Genomic DNA, 21,803 nt, shown 5'->3' with positions numbered 1-21,803 from the left:
AAAACTAATACAGATTTTCCAGAAAGAACGAACATCATTGAACTAAAGAAATATCAAGGATAATCAACTTATTATCACTAAGGCAGATAAGAAGAACGCTACAATCATTACGGAAAGAACAGATTATATCGAAAAAAATTAAAGACAGCTGTTTTTTGGTCGTCAACAAGGAACCAATTCAACTAATTCGGCAGAAACTCAAACAAACCCTTAATTTAGAAAGCGTATTTGCTTTTAACCGAAAAGGAATAGTCGAGACTCATTAATATTAACCCTAGCTTACCAACTGCGAAAGCACTACCAAAGATCATAAGGTCGGTGTCCCCATAGTCCTATAATAAACTATAGGCCAGGCCCTTTGTACAAACTTGGTCAGTTTATTCAACAATTCCTCAAAACATATTTCACTTTTGTTTCTAATAAATCCATTAAGAATACCTCTGAACTAATCAAGAAACTAGACGGATTTGATCTGCAACCATACCATACGTTGCACTCTTTCGATATTATTAACATGTAACCGAGCATAAAAACGAGCAAGCATTTTTTCTCTTATTGAAAATAATGTAAATTCCCATAGTCATTTGAGCAAACTTGGTATCTCTGATTTTATGTCTGTTTTGAAACTGTCAATACTGTAGATAATGATTATTTTACATTTGACATTGTAGTTTATAAACAAAATGGCTTGGCTATGGGGTCACCGGCCTCTGGCATCTTGGTAGAAATATATTTAGATTTGCTAGAACATAATGCTGTTGACAATAATGCAAAGTTTAACAACATCAAGTTCTGGGCCAGATTCGTAGACGATAGTTTTGTTATCATCGACGAACGTTCTATTGACACACCGAACACTCTTGTAAACATCAACAACGTAGACCCTCATATCAAATTCACAGTAGAATCCGAAATTAACGGTTCCATAAACTTTCTTAGATTTAACGATCACTAGGCTCCCTTCTTCATTTAAATACAAAATTTACAGGAGTCCCACCCAACAACATCAACATCAAAACAAGGTACAATACATCCCTAACCCCACAAGTGTGCTACTTGCAATAGCTTAGTTGATCGCGCGTTCAACGTCCCAATGTCGAAAGCAGAATTGAATAAAGAGCTCAACATCATGCGTGCGATAGCTAGGTTTAACGGTTATAATGAAACTTTCATCGAACGTATTATTAATAAATTGTGGCATCGCTCAAATTCCAATTTAATTAAAAGATAAACCCAACCTAAATTATTTTCGGCTTTCACCTTTAATCACAACATTTACAGTGTCACCAACATATTCAAGAAACATAACGTTAATATTGCCTTCCGCACTGGCAACAATAACATGCATGTTCTTCACAATTCCAAATTAATTAGCAAATCTATCCCTTTCACGAAGTCAGGTGTTTACAGGTTTAGGTGCAATGACTGCCGCAGCTCTCATGTCAGACAAACTGGTAGGAATTTTAAGATTAGATATGCAGAACATCTTAATGTTATCAAATACAACAGGTTTTCCGCAGTAGGTCAGCACATTCATGATTGTAAACACACATTTAACGGAATACATCAGGACTTAACAATATTGGATACATTGAGCACAGGGCCCTTGCTAGACACTACGCAGTTCTGCTATACACATTTGGATGAATATTTCAACCCGAATATGACCCTGAAGGATATTTCCGTAAAGCCCAGAATCTTATTTTATGTCCTCATTTAGTCTTTAATAGTGTCAAACTTCCCAAAAGAAATTGTTCTTTCAGATTTTACATAACATATTATCGCGCTATCCTTCACAACCACGTCCGCCTGACTCCGCCTCTTCCATCGCTCCCCTCTCCCTCAATCCTGATCCACTCCTCACGCTCCCTTAACACTGTGCTATGCTCCCAGTAAGCTCTAGCCTTCAGTTCCTCTCACTTCTCCGTACAAACAGGTCCATCAAATTTTTAATTTAATGCCGTCTTTTCCATCAACTTTTTTAATTCAAATTTTTTCTTTCTCACAATTCAGGTCACGCACTGGATCGAGAACTTTCTGGTTTCACAACAATACTTCTGTCAATGCCGTTAACACGATCTACATCTATTGTTTACCTTATGAAAACTGATGATACAGGCCACTACAAGTTACATATTATCAACAGAGGAACAGCTTTTAGATGTCAACATTCACTCAGTGTTTATTAAGGCATTACACAGTGACAAAGACTTTTTAAACCATTTGTTAATATTTCTTCACTTCTATCTTATCACTCGACCATCAAGTCCCTAACTTGTAAATTTTGTAAGAATGACTTTTATGCACCATCACCTTGTGTATTTCATCCATTTACTGTCATTTTATTACTAATGGTTTATATTTTGTGTTATAATATATATCTTTGTTCATTTGACCTATTATGCCTGATGATGGTGTCCAAACATATGGAAACCGGTCGCTAATAACAATGTAGTGTTCTTGTATTAGCAACATATTGTGTATTAATATAAGGTGGATTACTTGTACTCTCCTTTACTGTATGTTAGTGTCTTTCAATAAGGACCAAATATGAAGTTTATAATATTAAATAAACATAAACACATTAAGCAAAGAGATTGATCTTTTATTCATACTGTGGGGTAAACAAGGGATATCTTCTTTCTTTGCTAGTGGCCTTACGTCGCAAATACACAGGTTTTATGGCGACGATGGGATAGGGAAGGTTAGGGTTTGGAAGGAAGCGGCCGCGGCTTTAATTAAGGTACAGAGTAGTATAAATGGATGATTCGGCGGCCTCCACCTCCGCAGAGGCCTCCTGCACATTCACCGCCTTGGGTCAGGCCGCCTCGACCTCCACAGGCCCTCCGCAGAGGCCGCCTCCACAATTACCGCGCTGGCTAAGACTGCATGCGTAACCTCACATCCGCCATCTTGGAGGGGCTTAACCTTACTTTTTTACGCGTAAAAGAGCAAGTCTAACCTCATGGAGGGGCCTAACCTCAGTTTTACGACATGATGCCATTCCTGACGACTAAGAGAGCGAGCTTATCCTCACAGACGCTATCTTGGAGAAGCTTAACCTTACTTTTTACGCGTGAGAGAGGTGCCAAACCTCAGTTTTAGGCAGGGTGGCCTTCCCGACGCCATTTGCACAAGATGGCGGCTATACACAGCTCCTTATGAGACAGCTTAAGGGCGCTTGCGCAAGATGGCTGCTGCTCTTAGGAGACTCCCTAGGGGCGCTTGCGCAAGATGGCGGCTATCTAAATCCACAAGATGGGGCTATACAAAGGTCCTTATGAGACGGCTTAAGGGCGCTTGCACCAGATGGCGGCTATCTAATTGCACAAGATGTTTGCCGTACGTAGGCTCAGAGAATCGTGCTGCCATCTTCACAGCACTAAACTTAACGGCTACTACCTTTGGCATGTGGTGGCGGGCAATTTGAAATGCCACGTGCTCTTGTTTGTAAACAAAGCCATATGTTTTTTGACAGCTGACAAGCAAACAGCAGCCATTCTTAATCAACAGAGCACCGTGCTGCAATCTCTAACAACACTAAACCTGACGGCTACTACCTTTGGCATGTGGTGGCGGGCAATTTGAAATTCCACGTGCTCTTGTTCGTAAACAAAGCCACGTGCTTTTTGATATCTGATAAGTTGACAGCAGCCATCTTTAATAAATAGTGCACCGTGCTGCCATCTTGAGGACACTCAACCTCACGGCTACAACGAAAGACACGTGGTGGCAGGCAACTGGAAGTTCCTCGTGCTTTTTGACAGCTGTCAGCGACCATCTTTAAACAACAAAACTTCTGTGCTGGCAGGCGCTAAATCCACATGCCTGCAACCTGAGGCATGTAGTGGCGGGCAATTTGAAAAATTCCACGTGCTTTTTGACAGCTGTCAGCCGCTATCTTTAACTACATACGCATGGCTTACTACTATCTTGACGGAGGTAAACTTTGTAGCACAGAATTTAAAATGATCTTCGCGGGTCTTAGCCTCGCCACAAGCTTAAACAAGGGAGCACACTCCTGCCTACGTGACGGGGCTAAATCCTCATTGATGCCACCTTAGGGACGTGGTGGCGGGCAATTTGAAATTCCACGTGCTCTTTAAAGCCACGTGCTTATGAAAAAAGCAAGCTTAGAGGCTACTGTATACGATGGCGGTTATCCATAGGTTGTTATGACCTCCTCCTCCTCGTCCTCCTGGAAAAAGGGCGCCTTAACCTACAAAAAGGGCAATTAACTACATACGCATGGCTTACTACTATCTTGACGGAGGTAAACTTTATAGCACAGAATTTAAAATGATCTTCGCGGGTCTTAGCCTCGCACAAGCTTAAACAAGGGAGCACACTCCTGCCAACGTGACGGGGCTAAATCCTCATTGATGCCACCTTAGGGACGTGGTGGCGGGCAATTTAAAATTCCACGTGCTCTTTAAAGCCACGTGCTTATGAAGAAAGCAAGCTTAGAGGCTACTGTATACGATGGCGGTTATCCATAGGCTGTTATGACCTCCTCCTTCTCGTCCTCCTGGAAAAAGGGCGCCTTCACCTAAAAAAAGGGCAAATGGGCAAAAGGGCTACTCTTCGTAACAAAAGGGCAAAAGGGACCCTCCTCCTAGCAAAAGGGCAAATAAGCTGCACCTCCTCCTGGCAAAAGGACTCCTCCTTACAGCTACTGGGGTTAGCTCTATCCATCCTCTCACAAACAGATGCTTTCCTCAATTAAACGTTTTATTACAAACAAATATATTTACGTTATGTAGCGTTATCCTTGTCGCATGAGTTTTACGTTTGAGGAGAAAGCGGTAGGAGGAGGAGCCGGTAAGGAGAAGGTAATACTTTCTTCAGAATGCAAAAATATTGTAGGATAAGCAAATACTGTATCCGACAAGACAAAACAGGTTCAATCTAGTTACAGAATGCAATTGTAAAAATATAGAACTGGCATGCTGTATGTCTTTATCCGACAAGACAAAACATGTTGACTATTAAACAGAAAACTTTTATCGCTACTGTACTATGTTCCTATTTGTCAAGACAAGTTACGATTAGCACACACTAGCATTGATTATAGAACAAGACGAAACATGTTGGTTATCAGTGTTCAGAACAGAAAAACTTATAACGTAAAGCATTACAATATTAATCTCTCTGTTGATACAATCGCACTCTTATGCAATCAGCGCGCGCACATAGAATTGCAAATGTTGTATATCTCCACCCGACATACCTCTTCTTATTCACTACAGATAAAATTATTTTACCACTTTGCAGGAGATACCTTTGTCCTAAGGATTTTTTTTGCGGGATTCGAACACATGCAACAGAAAAAATCGGTATAGATTTCGAACTCTGATTTAGTTGCAATACAAAAAACAGATTCAAATCCTGTTCCCTTATCGCAAACATGGAAAGTGAAATTAAACATAACGCTAGTGCTATAAGAAATACACTGCTTATATTTAAGACCTTAGCAGTTGAACAAGTTATCGCATAAACATGTAACATGCAATATCGGTTCGGAAACATATTGCTTCAATCTGTTGGCATGGGTTACAAGCATGTACCTTAGGGGAAAGTAAAATTAAACATAACGCTAGTGCTATAAGAAATACACTGCCTATATTTAAGTCCTTAGCAGTTGAACAAGTTATCGCATAAACATGTAACTTGAAATTTCAGTTCGGGAAAATATTATTTCAAACTGTTGGCATGGGTTACTAACATGTAGCTTGTGCAGGAGAGGGCTACTATGCAAGATGATTGTAAAATGATGAACCGGAAAAATACTCGTGCTACACACATGATAGTGAATGGAACCCACGGGTCGCGTCTGATCAGAAGGGGAAAAGGATGAAAGGACACTTCATCCTCCTCCTCCTCCTCCTCCTCTTCCTCCTCGCTACCGCGTCCTCCTCTTCCTCCCAGAAATAAGCGGCTAATGGGCTAAAGGGCTAATGGGATAATGGGCTCAGAGTTCTAATAGGCTCAAGGGCAGAACGGCGAATGGGCTAAAGGGCTAATGGGCTAAATGGCAAATGTGCTAATGGGCTAAAGTGTTCCTCTTCTTACCGCTCCCTCCTCATTCTCCTAGGGCTAATGTGCTAAAGGGCTAAAGGGGTTAAAGTGTAAAGGGCAAAAGCGCTCCGCCTCCTCCACCACCTCACCACGACCTCCTACTCCCAGAAGGAGTGGGCTGAATTTCGTGCATTTTTGACAGAAGCAACAACCTCATCGATTGTTATCTGAAAAAACACTTATACTTCGTTAGATGTAGTAAATTAATCTCTATTGATAAATGGTTTATCTCTTCCAACTTCATACTTGCGACGATGTGTAACTTCTATAGTTCATGATCAATGACTGTTTACAATGAATCTTACAGTAACGTAATCTATTCGTGTTGTATATATCTGTGGTTAATCTTCAATAAACAACTGCATTGAATGGTCTACGAGACTTATGGTTTTGTTATAGTCCTTCTACTACGAGTAGTTACAACCTAAACTGCTTAACATTTGCATTATTCTTACTACAAGTACGCGGAAAATCTGATAACTGTCTCGTCCTAAAAACGAAAAGGTTACCGTGCTAATGGTCATGAGTTACAATTTTGTGTTCAGAAACGAAGAAAATCATGCCACACATGATAGTGAATGGAAACCACGGGTCACGTCTTATTAGAAATACCTAATAAAGAATAAAATCGCCGACCTATTTGTGGTACACTGAGTTGCGTTTTTCTAACATAAATCAGTATCTGCATGATAGTTTTTGTGTTTGGAACACTGAACATTTCAAGATGGCAGCAGTGAGTTTAGCGATGTTCTGTTCTTGGTTTTTAAGTTCCGCGCTACAACATGCACATGAGATTTAGCACCGTGAAGATGGCACCAGTGAAGCTAGCGATGCTCTATTGTCCTTAAAGTGAGGTTGGGGTCCGTCAAGATGACAGCTGTCAAAAAAGCACGCGGCTCTGCTTATGAACAATAGCACGTGGTCGTGACGCCACGGTCACGTAGTATGCTACGTCAGCACGCAAAGTTCAAAATCCACGCCCACGAGGTTGGAACTCGTCAAAAAGTACGTATATTTGAAATTTCGCGCATACCTCGTTATGTCAGTGCACATAGGGCATACTAAGATAGAAGCTCACACACATGCGATCATCGTTACACTCCAGCAGAATAAGTTTAGTACCATAGTCGATGCATGCACAATAGATAGGTAATGTGTACACGCTTTTAAACACCCCTATTCTTACTGCTGCTAAGTTCGCGAGATTTTTAAACATCGCTATTGTTTCTGCTGCTATGTTCACAAGATTTTTAAACATGACTATTCTTAGTTCTGCTCTGAACGATGTAGAGCGCGAAATTTCAAGTCCACGTGCTTTTGTCTTATAATTCTAGTATTACACGAACAAGAGGAAAAAATATTTGCAACAGCTAAAGATAAAATAAAATGAGTATAAGGCTTTACATCTTTCTAACATAGTAAGCTTCTAGTAAAGATACGTAGGATTAGATACCGTTTGCGTTTTTATGTCTTCTAGTTCAACTGTTACAGGTCCAACATGTTCAATAATTTTCTTGTGGCTGGACCATTTCTTGCAAAGTTTAGCAGCGATTTAGTCCACAGCTGAACTGGCAGGAAAATATTTCACAACTACCAGATGTCCAGCTTTGAAACTGACGGCTTTCCTTCCGTGGTTGAACACGGTTGCGGGCATTGATCAGTTGTTCGGGGGCTTCTTTCCATTTTGTCTTAACATCCAGGCTCCTCGATTACTCAGACATGTATCCGACGTTCCATTTTAATTGAAGTGGATCTGCGATAATTCTACCTAGAAATAAATCAGCTGGCGTATGGCTGTGAGATTCATGCACAGCGTTCTTGAAAGCTAAAACAAAAAGGCTAGGTTATCGTCCCAACTGCGTTGATCAGCGCTGTGGAAGGCGCCCAGGCAGGATTTCAGATTTCTGTGGAAACTCTGCACGTGCGATGACTTCTGGTAATGCGGACTTAGAAAAATATGTTTGATTCTTCAACCGAAGCAAAGGTGACGGCGAATTTATTACAGCTTGAAGTAGAGGCATTATAGGAAACTAAAACCTTCGGACGCCCGAAAATTCGAAAAAATGCGCAGGGACAGCACATAGAGGAAGCATTCGAATTTATTTTACGGACAGGGAACAACCATCCACACAAATAAAACACACAGAAAAGGCATCGATAACAGAAAGTATTCCGACATGATTGTTCTTCGATTTCCTTAGAGGACTGAAATATTCAATGACAAATTTTTCACCAGGGTAAGAAGGTACATCAGCAGAATGGAGCCCGATTTGCGAAATTTTTGCAGGCTTACACCGTTGGCAGATATCGCAGCTCGTTACGTACTCTGACATCATATGTGAGGTCAGGCCAGACGTAATCCCGTAAAACTCGTTGCTAGGTTTTGTGTTGATCTAGATGGGCACCTAGGTAGGAATCGTGAAAGTAATGCAGCATCATGGATCTTAATTTAACAGGAACAAATATTTTGTCCCTCCTGTTTTTTTCGTAGCGACTAACCAACAATCCTCGTTAGATTAAAAATGCGCTGTCACGAACCGACCCATCGGTGATCCCTTTGATCAAATCAGAACACACTTTGTCTTCATTTTGGTACACAGAAATAACGATGAAAAACCAATGATAGTTTTGAAAAATATGGAACCCATCAAGCGGGTCGCAGCTTAGTAGGGAGCTGTCACCTTGACAACTGTCATCATGAAGGACCCTAACCTCACTTTTTTGGAAAGTGAGCCTCGCTAACCTCACTGCTGCCAAGTTAACAGGGCCTAACCTCATTGCTGCCAACTTATGCACATGGTGGCGGGCAAAAAATTCACGTGCTTTTGACAGCTGACAGGTCCAAAGCACGTGGGCGCGAGATTTTTAACACGTGAACGTGTCTAACCTCAGTGCTACCATCTTAACAGGGCGAAGACTCATTGATGCCACCTTATGAATGTAGGGGCGCGGAATTTAAAATCCACATGATCTTGACTGTTGCCACCTTGTCAGGTCCCAGGCACGTGGGCATGGATTATAAATAAGTAAACGTGGCTAACCTCAGTGCTGCCATCTCAACAGATCCTGACCTCACTGTTGACATCTTAATCACGTGATGGGCGCGGAATTTAAAATCCACATGCTCTTGACTGTTGCCACCTTGTCAGGTCCCAGGCACGTGGGCATGGATTTTAAATAAGTAAACGTGGCTAACCTCACTGCCGCCATCTTAATACGACCTCTCCTCACTGCTGTACGTAGGAGAGCGTAATTTAAATTTATCTTGACAAGACTTAGCTATGCCGCGGATATTTTTGAACGATCCTGAAGCCATGGAGCCTAACCACAGTGGATTAAGGCAAACTGCTCTTATCGACATAGTTCCTTATCAACACCATTTTGGAGAGAGGATTAAGCAAACTGCCCTTCCTGACATAATCCCTTCCGGACCCTGGTTTTGGAGACAGTATTATAGCTTTAAAGCAAGCTGGCCTTCTCAATATAGTTCCTTCACGATACCATTTTGGAGGGAGGATTAAGCAAGCTGCCCTCCTCGACGTGATCCCTTCCCGACACTATTTTTGGAGAGGATTATAGTTTTAAAGCAAGCTGCCCTTCTTGACATAGTTCCTTCACGACACTATTTTGAGTGAGGATTAAGCAAGCTGCCCTTCTCGACATGATCCCTCCCCGACAATATTTTTGGAGAGAGGATTATAGTTTTAAAGCAAGCTGTCCTTCTCGACATTAAGAGCTAAATTATGAAGAAGTCCTAGACTAGTTTGCAAAGAGAGGATTAGTCAAATATTGCCTTTTACCAGATATTAAACTGTAAAGCATTGTGTAGCGTTGTCCACTTGTTCTTTCTACCTCATCGCATAAGATTTTACTCTTTTCGATTGAGGAGGGAGCGGTAGGAGAAGGAGGAGGTTATGGTAAGGAGAAGGTAATACTTTTTACCCCCTTTAATTTTTCCTTTTCGATTGCAATCAGCACACACACAAAAATATAGAATTGAATGTAGGATTATCAAATGCTGTATGTCTCCAACCTACCAGACAAAACATGTGTACAGGTTCAATGCAGTTACAGAGGACAGCTGTTATCTTACAGTAAAAAATAGGATTCGATCTCTGTTCCGTTTCTATTAGGAAAATAATCTTTAAAACATGCCGGATCCGGTAGACGACGTCGTTGATCCTGGTGATGATTGTATATGGGCCTTCCCATTGTGGCTGCAGTTTCGTCCGCACCGGACGGTACAGCCACACTCTGTCACCTTCCAGGAAACCCGAAGAGTTCGTGATCATGTCGTAGCGGGCTTTCATCCGGTCGCTGGCTACCCTTAGATGATGTCGGCCATAATCGTGGGTGTCATTGACCCGATCCACCAACTCACATGCATAGTCTGTCGCTGGTTGCTGCTGGTCTGGTGCAGACCCGAACATTAGATCGCATGACAGGCGGAGCTCCCTTCCGAAGACCATGTTGGCAGGTGTCATGCCCGTCTTCTCGATAGGCCATCAAGAAGAAGGGGACCCTCTCTTCCCAGTCCTTCTCGTGCGCCGAAACCACCTTCCTGAGGTGCTCTTCGAGGGTTTTCACAAAACGCTCCACCATACCATCTGTCTGAGGGTGGAGAGGCGCCGTACTTGTCTTCAGCACTCCTAAGCGTTGCAGAACCTCTTGCATCAACCTGGACTCAAAGTTTCTGCCTTGGTCGCTATGAAGTTCCCTCGGGACACCGAATCGACAGAAGAAGTTCTTGACCAAGACGTCGGCAACTGTCGATGCCTCTTGGTTCGGGATGGCGTAGACCTCCGGCCACTTTGTGAAGTAGTCCATAGCCAGGAGTAGGTAACGGTTCCCGGCGTCAGATTCGGGGAATAGTCCAGCGACATCAATGGCGATCCTCTCGAATGGTGCTCCGAAGTTGTACTGCATCATCTGCACCGGGCGAGTTGGCCGTGCGCGTAGAGGCGCGCGGCTGTGAGCTTGCATCCGGGAGATAATAGGTTCGAATCCCACTATCGGCAGCCCTGAAGATGCTTTTCCGTGGTTTCCCATTTTCACACCAGGCAAATGCTGGGGCTGTACCTTAATTAAGGCCACGGCGGCTTCCTTCCAACTCCTAGGCCTTTCCTATCCCATCGTCGCCATAAGACCTGTCTGTGTCGGTGCGACGTAAAGCCCCTAGCAAAAAAAGCATCATCTGGCCCCTACTCCTGGTGCGTGGACCCCGGCTCGCGTGCAGGTGTCACACAGCTAGCACATCCTCTCAACATCGTTCCTCAAGTGCACCCAGTAGTAACGCTGTCGGGCACGATCTAGTGTCTTATTCACTCCCAAGTGGCCGGCAGTAGCGCCCGCATGCAACTCGGTCAGCACCTCTTTTCTCATGCTCCTGGGGATTATCAGCTGTGCAATGTGCTTCTTTCCGTAGGTTGATTCTCACGTGCGGGTAAGTACCCCGTCACTAACCATGAGAGACGACCACTGGGCCCAGTACGCCTTGTAGGTTGGACTGCGTCGGTGATGTCTCTGCCCCGACTCAGCCCGATGTCGTCGTCCTTCAGCTGCTCCGTCCTGAGGGCGTCTCGATCCCATCCTACAGCGGCGGTGGCCCTCACGGCCCGGACGCCCACGATGCCTGCCTGTCTATCCACATTCTGGCAGTGTGTACAGTTCGCAGGGCACGGTCTTATCGATAGAGCGTAGGCGTTGCACCCAGCGAGCTGTCTGACCTTCCAGGTTTCCAGGAGCCAGGTCAATGCGGAGTGGTCGGTGCGCAGGCGGAAAGGCTGCCCATGCAGATACCTGTGGAAGTGCTCCAAGGTCTTCACAATGGCCAGCAATTTCCGACACATCACGCAGTAATTTCTCTCAGCTTTTGACAACGCCTTGCTGACATGGGCGATCACTTTCTCCTGGCCGTCTTGCGCTTGTGACAGTACCCCACCAATTCCCACGTCGCTGGCATCGGTATCGACGATGAACTTCTCCCCAGGCTTGGTATATCCAAGGATGGGTGCTACACAGCGACTCCTTCAGCTTCCGGAAGGCAGCCTCCGCCTTGCTTGACCTTTGGAAAGACCTCCTCTCCTCGGTGAGCCGTGTAAGAGGCTTTGAGATGTCTTCGTAGCCAGCTATATACCTGCGGTAATACGTGCAAAGGCCGAGAAAACTCCTTACTTCTCGCTTGTCCTTCGGCACCGGCCAGTCCCTGATAGCTTCTGACTTCTCCGGATCCGTCGCTTCTCCCTCCGATGACACGATGTGGCCCAGGTAGCGGACCTCCTTCTGGAGCAGCTGTCATTTTTCGGGATTTAATTTTAGGTGAGCCCCACGTAGCCTCTCGAACATTTTCAGCAGGTTCTCCGCGTGCTCTTTGAACGTGCGTCCAACAATAATTATGTCATCCAGGTTCACGAGGCAGGTGTCGTGAGTTAGCCCACTCAGCATGGCCTCCATCAGTCGCTCGAAAGTCGCCGGCGCGTTGCAGAGGCCGAAGGGCATCACGGTGAACTGGTAGAGCCCTTGGCTGGTTGAGAACGCCGTATTTTCCTTGTCTTCCGGATGGAGCGCTACTTGCCAGTATCCAGACTTCAGGTCCAAAGTCGAAAACCACTGGGCTCCACACAATGTGTCCAGGGTGTCATCTATCCGCGGTAACGGGAAACAGTCCTTCTTCGTGACGTCGTCCAACTTCCGGTAATCGACGCAGAAACGGAGTTCGCCGTTCTTTTTCTTCACCAGGACGACTGGCGATGACCACGGGCTGTTCGACTCCTCGATGACTCCCCGCTGCTTCATGTCATCTAGCATCTGGTCGATTTCCACATTCTTCGCCAGGGGTACTCTACGAGGTGGCTGTCGGATTGGAGCGGCGTCGCCCAGTGTTAACGCGATGGTACACTCTGTACGTCTGTCCGTAGTCACCTCCGGTAGCAGTGAAAATGTCCTGAAACTCATGGATTAGTTCCTTAACCTCCCTGAGCTCTCTCGCCTCTAAATGTTTCCGGGAGTCGGATATAATCTTCCGGAGCTTGTCCATTCCTTCGCCTACATCCAGGGTCTGTGTGTCTTCGTCGTCCACTGGCACGACGCACGCGACTGGTTCACAAGTCCCAAGCTCGGTCCCGCTGTGTACCCTCTGCTCCCGTGACGTCGAATTCAATATTCGTACCGGCACGCAGCTTCGTGCCGGAACGAGCGTCCTGGCTAGGTAGAGTCCTTGATCGGTGGTCGGCCAACTGGGTTCCACGAGCACGCTGTCCGCTTGTATGGGTTCCTCTAACCGTGCCGTAACCATCACCTCGCTGTTGGCTGGTATCACTTCGTCGCTGGCCAACGTTAACCGCGCTACTCGACGTTGCGTCCCTGGGCGTCGCAACATTACCTCCTGTTTGCCGAGCAAAAATACACGTCGTCCCACGTCGACAGTCGCCTCGTATTTCCGTAGCGCGTCTAGGCCCAAGGTGACCTCATCCGTTATGTGGGCGACGAAGGCCCAGACTCGTATGCATCGTTGTCCCAGCGTCAGTTGAAGTAGCGCCTCCTTCAAGACAGGGATTGTGTCTCCTGAGGCCGTTCGCAGCAGATAAGGGTGGTGGGGTTCCCTCTCTGGTTGTCCCTCAGCGATGTCCGGCCTGGCGATGGTCAATGCTGCCCCCGTTTCTATCCTGACTCGGCACGGCCTGTCTCCGAGCCTTCCGTCGGCGATCAAGCTGTCGTCGCTCCGCTCGGTGACCACATTTAGCGTGAAACGAGGGGACGGTAGACACGGTGCCCACGAGCCCCTCTCCTTGTCGGCCCTTACTCGTTTCCCTGATCAGGGGCCGCCTCCATACGGCAGTTCCTCCGCAGGTGGCCACGCTCGCCGCAATTCCAACAGGTGATCTCGTTGGTGCGTCGACGTCTCAGCGTTCCCCGTCCTCCCGTAACGGCGCGTCCTCGCTTCTCACGGCTCGTATTCTTGGTGACGGTGCCGCTGTTCCCTTCACTGCCTCCACCCTCAGGGCTAACGTCAGGGCCTCTCTGAGGTCATGCTCCCCGCTGAGCATCAGCTTTTGACGGATCTCAGTGTCGCGGAGCCCATCAATGAATGTATAGGCTGCCTCCCGCTGAATGTGGTCCAGAGGCCTTGTGGGCTAGCTGCTCCACATCTTGCGCAAATTCTTGCAGCGTCTCATTAGCGCGCTGAGTCCTCTTCCTTAGCTGGACTCGGTAGGCGGCTGCCAGCTGGTGGTCACCGTATCGGCTGTCGAGCGCTCTAACAATCTCGTCATAAGTGGCACCCGGCTGAAGGCTGTGTAGTACTTCTGCTGCTGGTCCTTGCAGCCCGGCGATTAGGTACACGGCCCTTTCCTCCGATGTCCAACCGTTGTGCCCGCACACGGTCTCGAATTGGGCCCGGAAGGTCCACCAAGATGTTGTCCCGTTGAAGCGCGGGGGTTTTACTTTCCCGGCGCTGGAGCCGCTGTCGCTGCAGGTGCACCTAGCATGAGTCTCCATGGCTAACTCTCTCGTACGCAGGGCACGTACTGCTTCTTTCATGTCTCGAACCCCTGACTCCACAACCTGCGGTATTACTTTGATCTGTTTTTCAACCAGTTCCTGTACGTACTGCATAATATAACTCTTTAATTTTCTTTCGAGAAAGCGCATTTCGTGTTCTAATTTACCTTGTCCACCCTTAAGTTCATTTAATTCCAGTTTCAGTTCGCTCTTGACTTCGTCCTGTTTGGATGAGAGTTCGGTGAACTTACTGAGGAGAGCCTGAAACTGTTCGCTATCCATTTTACGATTCACTAGAAATTCCTAGTTACGAAATTACTGCTACCAGTCGATCCCGATTCTGACAACAGTTGTAGCGAGTTGGCGGTGTAGTATGATCAATTAACACTAGACTGGTAGCTTCAATACTAAGATTTATTAGCTACGCACTAAACTATACAAGACTACACACAACTGTTGCTCATAACACAAACTTACACAGTTCGGGCGCTCTCTCTCTCTCCCTTCGTTTCTCACTTGTCCTCACACTACACACACAAGGTCCCGCGTCGCACGGCTACACGTTCTCTCCTTCGCCAACAGTCCGCACTGTAGCACACTAGTCCGATAATCACGGCAGTTCACATACTTCACTACACTGGCAGTCGCGCACGACTGAATCACACCAACTTCTAACTCAGTCTAACTCTCAACATACAAGCTGTAATGCTCACTGCCAGTTGACATGGCGGACGCTATGGCCATTACAATATAAACTACCTTACTTACAGTAAGGAACATACAAGCTGTAATGCTCACTGCCAGTTGACATGGCGGACGCTATGGCCATTACAATATAAACTACCTTACTTACAGTAAGGAACATACAAGCTGTAATGCTCACTGTTGTCGGTCATGAAAACAGGTAAACATTTTTTTACAACAGAAGCCTAACACAAGTTAAGGGGATGAAGAGCTCACAAAATTTGGCTGTTATGGAAAGAGAATGATTACAATACATGCCAAAAATAGTTTGTTCATCAAGTCTTCAAAATTATATTCGCATTCCCTAGTGTATATAAATGTACTCATATTATTTTGGTCCCTGATTCAAGTAACCAGAACAGGGGGAAAAAATTAAACTGGAAATAAAACAACTTACTAAAATATATGAACTTAAAATTGAAAAGTAGCATGCCAATTCTGATAACATTTGATCTGACCTTCACCCCGACATTTTCTGAAATTATTTTCTATTTAACTTCACCAGGTTGCTTAAAATTGAAATGGACATGAGGTGAACATGATATAAGAAAACATAAAAGGAAATCTCTATGAACAGTAATTGTTAAAATCCTAAGAGACCATATTAAGAACTTGCATCCCTGCCATTACAGTAATAAAAATGTAGCAGAACACACATTGAAGTACTCATTTCATGCTTTATGAACCAGCTGCATTGTATAGATATGACATACGTGAGATCGATTAAGAATTAATCCGCAATTTTTCAGAGATACATGTTACATTCATTACATGCAAAAACAAAAGCTCGAAAGAGTACTTTCTCCAAGAGAAAATTCATAACCAGAGTTTGAATAGATTATAATGCTGGAAGAGGAAATTCATAATTGAATTTGCAATTACTCAAACAAGAATGTTTGCTACTGCAGGAACTTAAAGTGATTAACCCTTAATTCAGAGTTTACACATTCCCTTTCTATGGAATTCATAGAGGTTCATCAAATCAGTAATTAATAATAGTAATGTACTCTAAAAATGAGAAAGCCTCCGCCCCTCAGCTGATCTTAACACAGCAATGAAGATGTGGGATAGGCTCTTCCTCCATTAAAATGAGGTAAACACACTGTTCCTTTTCAATGCACTTTCAGTCTTGTTCTACAGATGTTGAACTTAATTCTTCTTTAAAATCCTGGAAGTTCTTGACAGAAACAGTACTGACATGATCTTGATAGGTCTATAAATTTTGAGCAAGAGGCTTGACCAAAACTTTCGTTGTCTACTTGAACACGCCTATCATTAGGAGCTTCTCAGTGGGCAGATGTGGTGTCAGACAAGTACTCTGGGCAGTTTGGAAACTGAGAAGGAACAGCTCCTAAAACGTTTAGTCCAAATTAGAATGCATTCACCTAGATATATATGCACTCATCTATTAATTGATGGTACCACTTACTTCACAGGACTATGCCATGTCATTAGATATATCTGGTTGATTTTAATATAAAATGAATAGCACAGTGAATGTAATTTACAATCATTATATAGAACCTAACTGCAATAAACACAATAACATTGCTCTCTAGCCTGAATTTAAAATACTATCCCACACTAAGAGGTATATTCCGTCATGTGATATAATAAATAGAACTGGCTCACTTGCAGTTAGGGCTCCAGCAGAGTAAGAATATTTGAAAGCCAATACCTCACATGCCATCATAATGTACAACTTTTGCCAGAATATCACTATACCCACACCAGTAGTCTATAAAGTAATGTCAATATTCAGCACATCCCAAACTAAATGTAATAAATGGTAAATTCAATACAGCAAATGCTTAAATCAGTAAAGTATAAATCACCCCGAAAAATCTATTTCATTTATAAATATCAAATATATTAGAGACCTATCCACAAGCCTTGGATTAGATAAAGGTGCAGTCACATGCTGATCGTACATTCAACCTCATGAGTTTTAAACTGGAGCTCGCACACCTAAAACACAGGGCTCCACAACTTATGTCGTTGAATGTTTGAAATCAGGTATAACACACTAATAATTAAGACTTACCTTTGCATTTTGGGAAGGAACTAAGTCATCTCGGCGAATAGATCTTAACCACTTAGCTCTCTCCGACTCGGCAATTGAAAACGAGAAAACAACTCACTTTAGAGCCAGTGCGATAATTGCCCTTACAATTTCAAGCACTGTATTTCTGAGGCATCGTTATTCATAATTTGAAAAACAGTGATCGCAATTCAAAGCAACACACCATTAAACTGAGGTAACTGAGATACTGGCATGGGCCCACGCGCATATACGTCATCAGTTACTCTCAATCGTGTTGCCAGGGCTTGTTCTCTAGGAGGTGCTGCATAAGCAGTGTTTGGAACCAAAGTAGTGAGGTGTACGCCCCAGGGAGTGAAGAGCATAAGCGCTTGAATCGGAGTTTGGCTATGTTTGTTATATGTAACTGCTCGATATTGTCCTGGATGAAGGCTTCAGGAAGTTTGTTATCGATTTAAATCACGTCGCCAAACTCTGTCTGAGGTAGATGGAAAATGAACTCGTATTACAATTAATTGTCAGCTATTTTTGTGATCGAAACCTAGGTTATATTTATTTTTTCTTAGGGAATTCCAGGCGAAATGAATGACGAAGTACGCAATAAGCTGAACATCCAACTGGCAGGAGCAAAAAATGTCGGTTTAACGACTGTTGGACATTCAATAGACAAGACCCCTACATAACTATGATTGCCCATTTTATATGAAAGGCGTCAAATGCACTGATGTCCGCATGTCTGGCAAAGGAAATTCGGAAAGGAAGTTATACCGCGGAGCATATCGCTAGCCGCTTGTCAAACATCATACATTCCTGGCAGTTGTCTGGTAAAGTGCCAGCAATTACTAAAGATAACGCTGCAAATATGGTAGCAGCGGTACGAAAGCTAAATATCAGCCATGTTCCCTGTGTAGCGCACACAATTAATTAGGCCATAAGTGATGTTGTAAAGAGAACGTTCCCTTTTCGTACGTTTTTGGATACTTGCACAAATATTGTCACTTATTTCAAGCAAGTGTGTCACAACAAATGTAAAAGTAAGGTTAGGGTTGTAAGTTTTGAAATGTTAAACTCAAGGTATTGCCGAACTCTGGCTTATAATAATACATTAGCTCCAGGCCTGCTGCTAGTGTTTGTTTCCTAATTTGTCTTGTAGGCAAAGTACTCTTGCAAACCATAAATTGCAACTTCAACAGCTAGAGTCCGGTAAGCAGCCACTCCGGCTTATTCAGTACTGTTCGACCCGATGGAACAACCAGCTTGCCATGATGCGCCGTCTCCGCGAGGTAAAGGACCAACTCATAGTGGCTCGGTCAGAACTTGTGAATGCGCCGCAAGCTCTAGCAGGTGAGAATTACGAATGCAGGGTATTGTATTGAAAGCCTTGTACTTTTGTAACATTTGAATACAATGTATGACCTCAACTTTTTCCAGCTGACGAATGGTTGACTTTAGAGGAGTGCCAAGCAATTCTAGACCAATTCGAAACGGTGACTATCATGTCATCCGGAGAACTTTGCACCACATTTACTCACGTGATCCCTTTGGTGCAACGGTTGTTTATCTCTCTTTCTACGGAAGTAGAAAAACCAGCAACTACTGTGGGACGGATGGTCCAAGAAGCAAGTCTGGAAGCCGTAACAACGCAAATTTTTGCATATGAAACTCATTCTGTGACAAGGGCGGCAACTTTTCTTGATCCTAGGTACAAAAAGGATGGATTTCGAATACCATATCATGCAGAAGAAGCACGGAAACAGGTTAGTGTTACAATTTTTAATGGAACAAAAGCACGATTTGTTCACTGTCGATATAGCATATTCCTTTCACAAAACCAAGCATGCGACAATTTTTCAGGTTGAAGTCGAGCTAAGGACCACGATCCAAAGGCGTGATAGGCTACATGCAGCAGCAGAAAGTTCTACATCGTTGAGAGAAAAGTCTGCTGCAGGAAGAAACGAAGGCAGACGTAATCTCTTAGCGTTTAATGGATGCAAAGGTGGCGGAGAAGCGACGTGTTGCGACGCCTACGTCGAATACCACGATACTACTAAGACAGTACGTGGAATTAAAGCCAGAGCATAGGTTGACCGACCCTGCCAACTACTGGGCTCAAATGGCGAACAAATCTGATCCACTTGATGAAATATTTGGATACTACCTTTGTATTCAGCTACCTCTGTCTCAGCGGAGAGAAGGTTTTCTGCTGCCAGACAAATAATCACAGCAAGAAGAAATGCTTTATCGCCAGAAGGAGCAAACACTTTGCTTTTCTGACATGGAAACTCCAAATATTTCTTCAAGTAACGTATGTAGCCTTGAACTTCGTTTCTTCTTGACTGAAACATACATTTATTTATTTATTTATTTATTTATTTATTTATTTATTTGGTGTATGGCTGTGGCTCCGAAAAATTCGGTTGTATTTATTATGAAGCTGCCTTTTTATAACAGACTTCGCTTTAATACATGAAAAAATTATGAATTATTGTTACATTAAATTATGTATCGGTATTATATAATATACGGTAGGTTCTTCATTCAAAACAACACTACTACAACTGTTGCTTAAAAACGGCACCATACGTAACAATCCAACGGCTCGGCCGCGTTGTCGCTCTACTTAAAGTAGGTGATACTGAAACAAACTACTGCGCTCCTTTCCTTGCATGACGGTTTTAGCGGAGGAAGCGGAGACAACAGAGGCAATAGGAGACACCGATTCATGTTGCGCGAGCAACTTCTCCGCTCCTACCGCTCCTTTCCCAGCCCTATCAGAAGCGTACACCACCAATTACCACTATTCTCATAGGCACTCTAGAATACAAGTTGGCCGTTGCACTTCATTATTGTTGTCAAGCATGTGTTTGAAGTTTCGATATGTCGATTGTCAATCAATTAATCAATCAATCACTACTGATCTGCAGTTAGGGCAGTCGTCCAGGTGGCAGATTGCCTATCCGTTGTTTACCTGGCCTTTTCTTAAATGATTGCAGAGAAATAGGAAACTTATTGAACATCTCCCTTGGTAAGTTATTCCAATTACATGTTACAAATTTCATGTTTGGTCCGAATTGAAATGTGCAAATACAATTGTATTGAATAGGTTAATCCTACTAAATTTTAGTAATATTTTAAGACTGAAGTTATTCCAATCCCCAACTCCGCTTGCTATAAACAAATATTTTCCCCAATTTGTCCTCTTGAATTCCAAATTTAACTTTCCTACTTTTAAAGACACCACTCAAAGTTATTTACTAGTGTCACTCCACGCCATCTCTCCATTGACACTTCGGAACATACCACATATTCGAGCAACATGTCTCTTTTCTCCCAAGTTTTCCGTGCCCAAACCTTGTAACTTTGTATGTCATATTATAATTGCTGCACCAAGTGATATGATATCATCAATATCTCCACCTTTCACTTGACGAATGCAGTAGTGGTATGTTATAAGTCACTGGCGTCAGCATATTTCAGCTGAGTCAGCACCCGTGGTCAATGACTCCAGCAAAGGTCATTGATCCTATGACGTCGTGAACACGTGACGGTGATGTCACCAGCTCGTGGCCTTGTTTATACAAAAGCACGTAGTTCTGACAGCTGTCACCTTGAGTGAACCTAACAAAACTTTTTTGGACAAGAGGCGGTCGCTAACCTCGCTGCCATCTTGACAGGTTCCAACATTACTTTTCTGTGAACAAGTTAAATGGCTATCCTCACTGCAGCCATCTTGACAGGTCCTAAACACGTAAACGTGTTTGGCGCGGAATTTTAAACGTGGCTAACCTAACTGCTGCTATCTTAACAGGTCCAAACCTCACTGCTGGTATCTTAACAGGTCCAAACCTCACTGCTGCTATCTTAACAGGTCCAAACCTCACTGCTGGTATCTTAACAAGTCCAAACCTCACTGCTGCTATCTTAACAGGTCCAAACCTCACTGCTGCTATCTTAACAGGTCCAAACCTCACTGCTGGTATCTTAACAGGTCCAAACCTCACTGCTGGTATCTTAATAGGTCCAAACCTCACTGCTGGTATCTTAATAGGTCCAAACCTCACTGCTGGTATCTTAACAGGTCCAAACCTCACTGCTGGTATCTTAACAAGTCCAAACCTCACTGCTGGTATCTTAATAGGTCCAAACCTCACTGCTGCTATCTTAACAGGTCCAAACCTCACTGCTGTTATCTTAACAGGTCCAAACCTCACTGCTGTTATCTTAACAGGTCCAAACCTCACTGCTGCTATCTTAACAGGTCGAAACCTCACTGCTGGTATCTTAACAGGTCCAAACCTCACTGCTGTTATCTTAACAGGTCCAAACCTCACTGCTGGTATCTTAACAGGTTCAAACCTCACTGCTGGTATCTTAACCACATGGGCGCGGAATTTGAACAGCTGTCAAGAGGACAGCTGTCATCATGACGGAAACTAACCTC

Source organism: Anabrus simplex, chromosome 10 (assembly GCF_040414725.1).
Source record: "Anabrus simplex isolate iqAnaSimp1 chromosome 10, ASM4041472v1, whole genome shotgun sequence".
In the NCBI taxonomy this organism is placed as follows: domain Eukaryota; kingdom Metazoa; phylum Arthropoda; class Insecta; order Orthoptera; family Tettigoniidae; genus Anabrus; species Anabrus simplex.
This window is presented reverse-complemented; position numbering follows the sequence as displayed.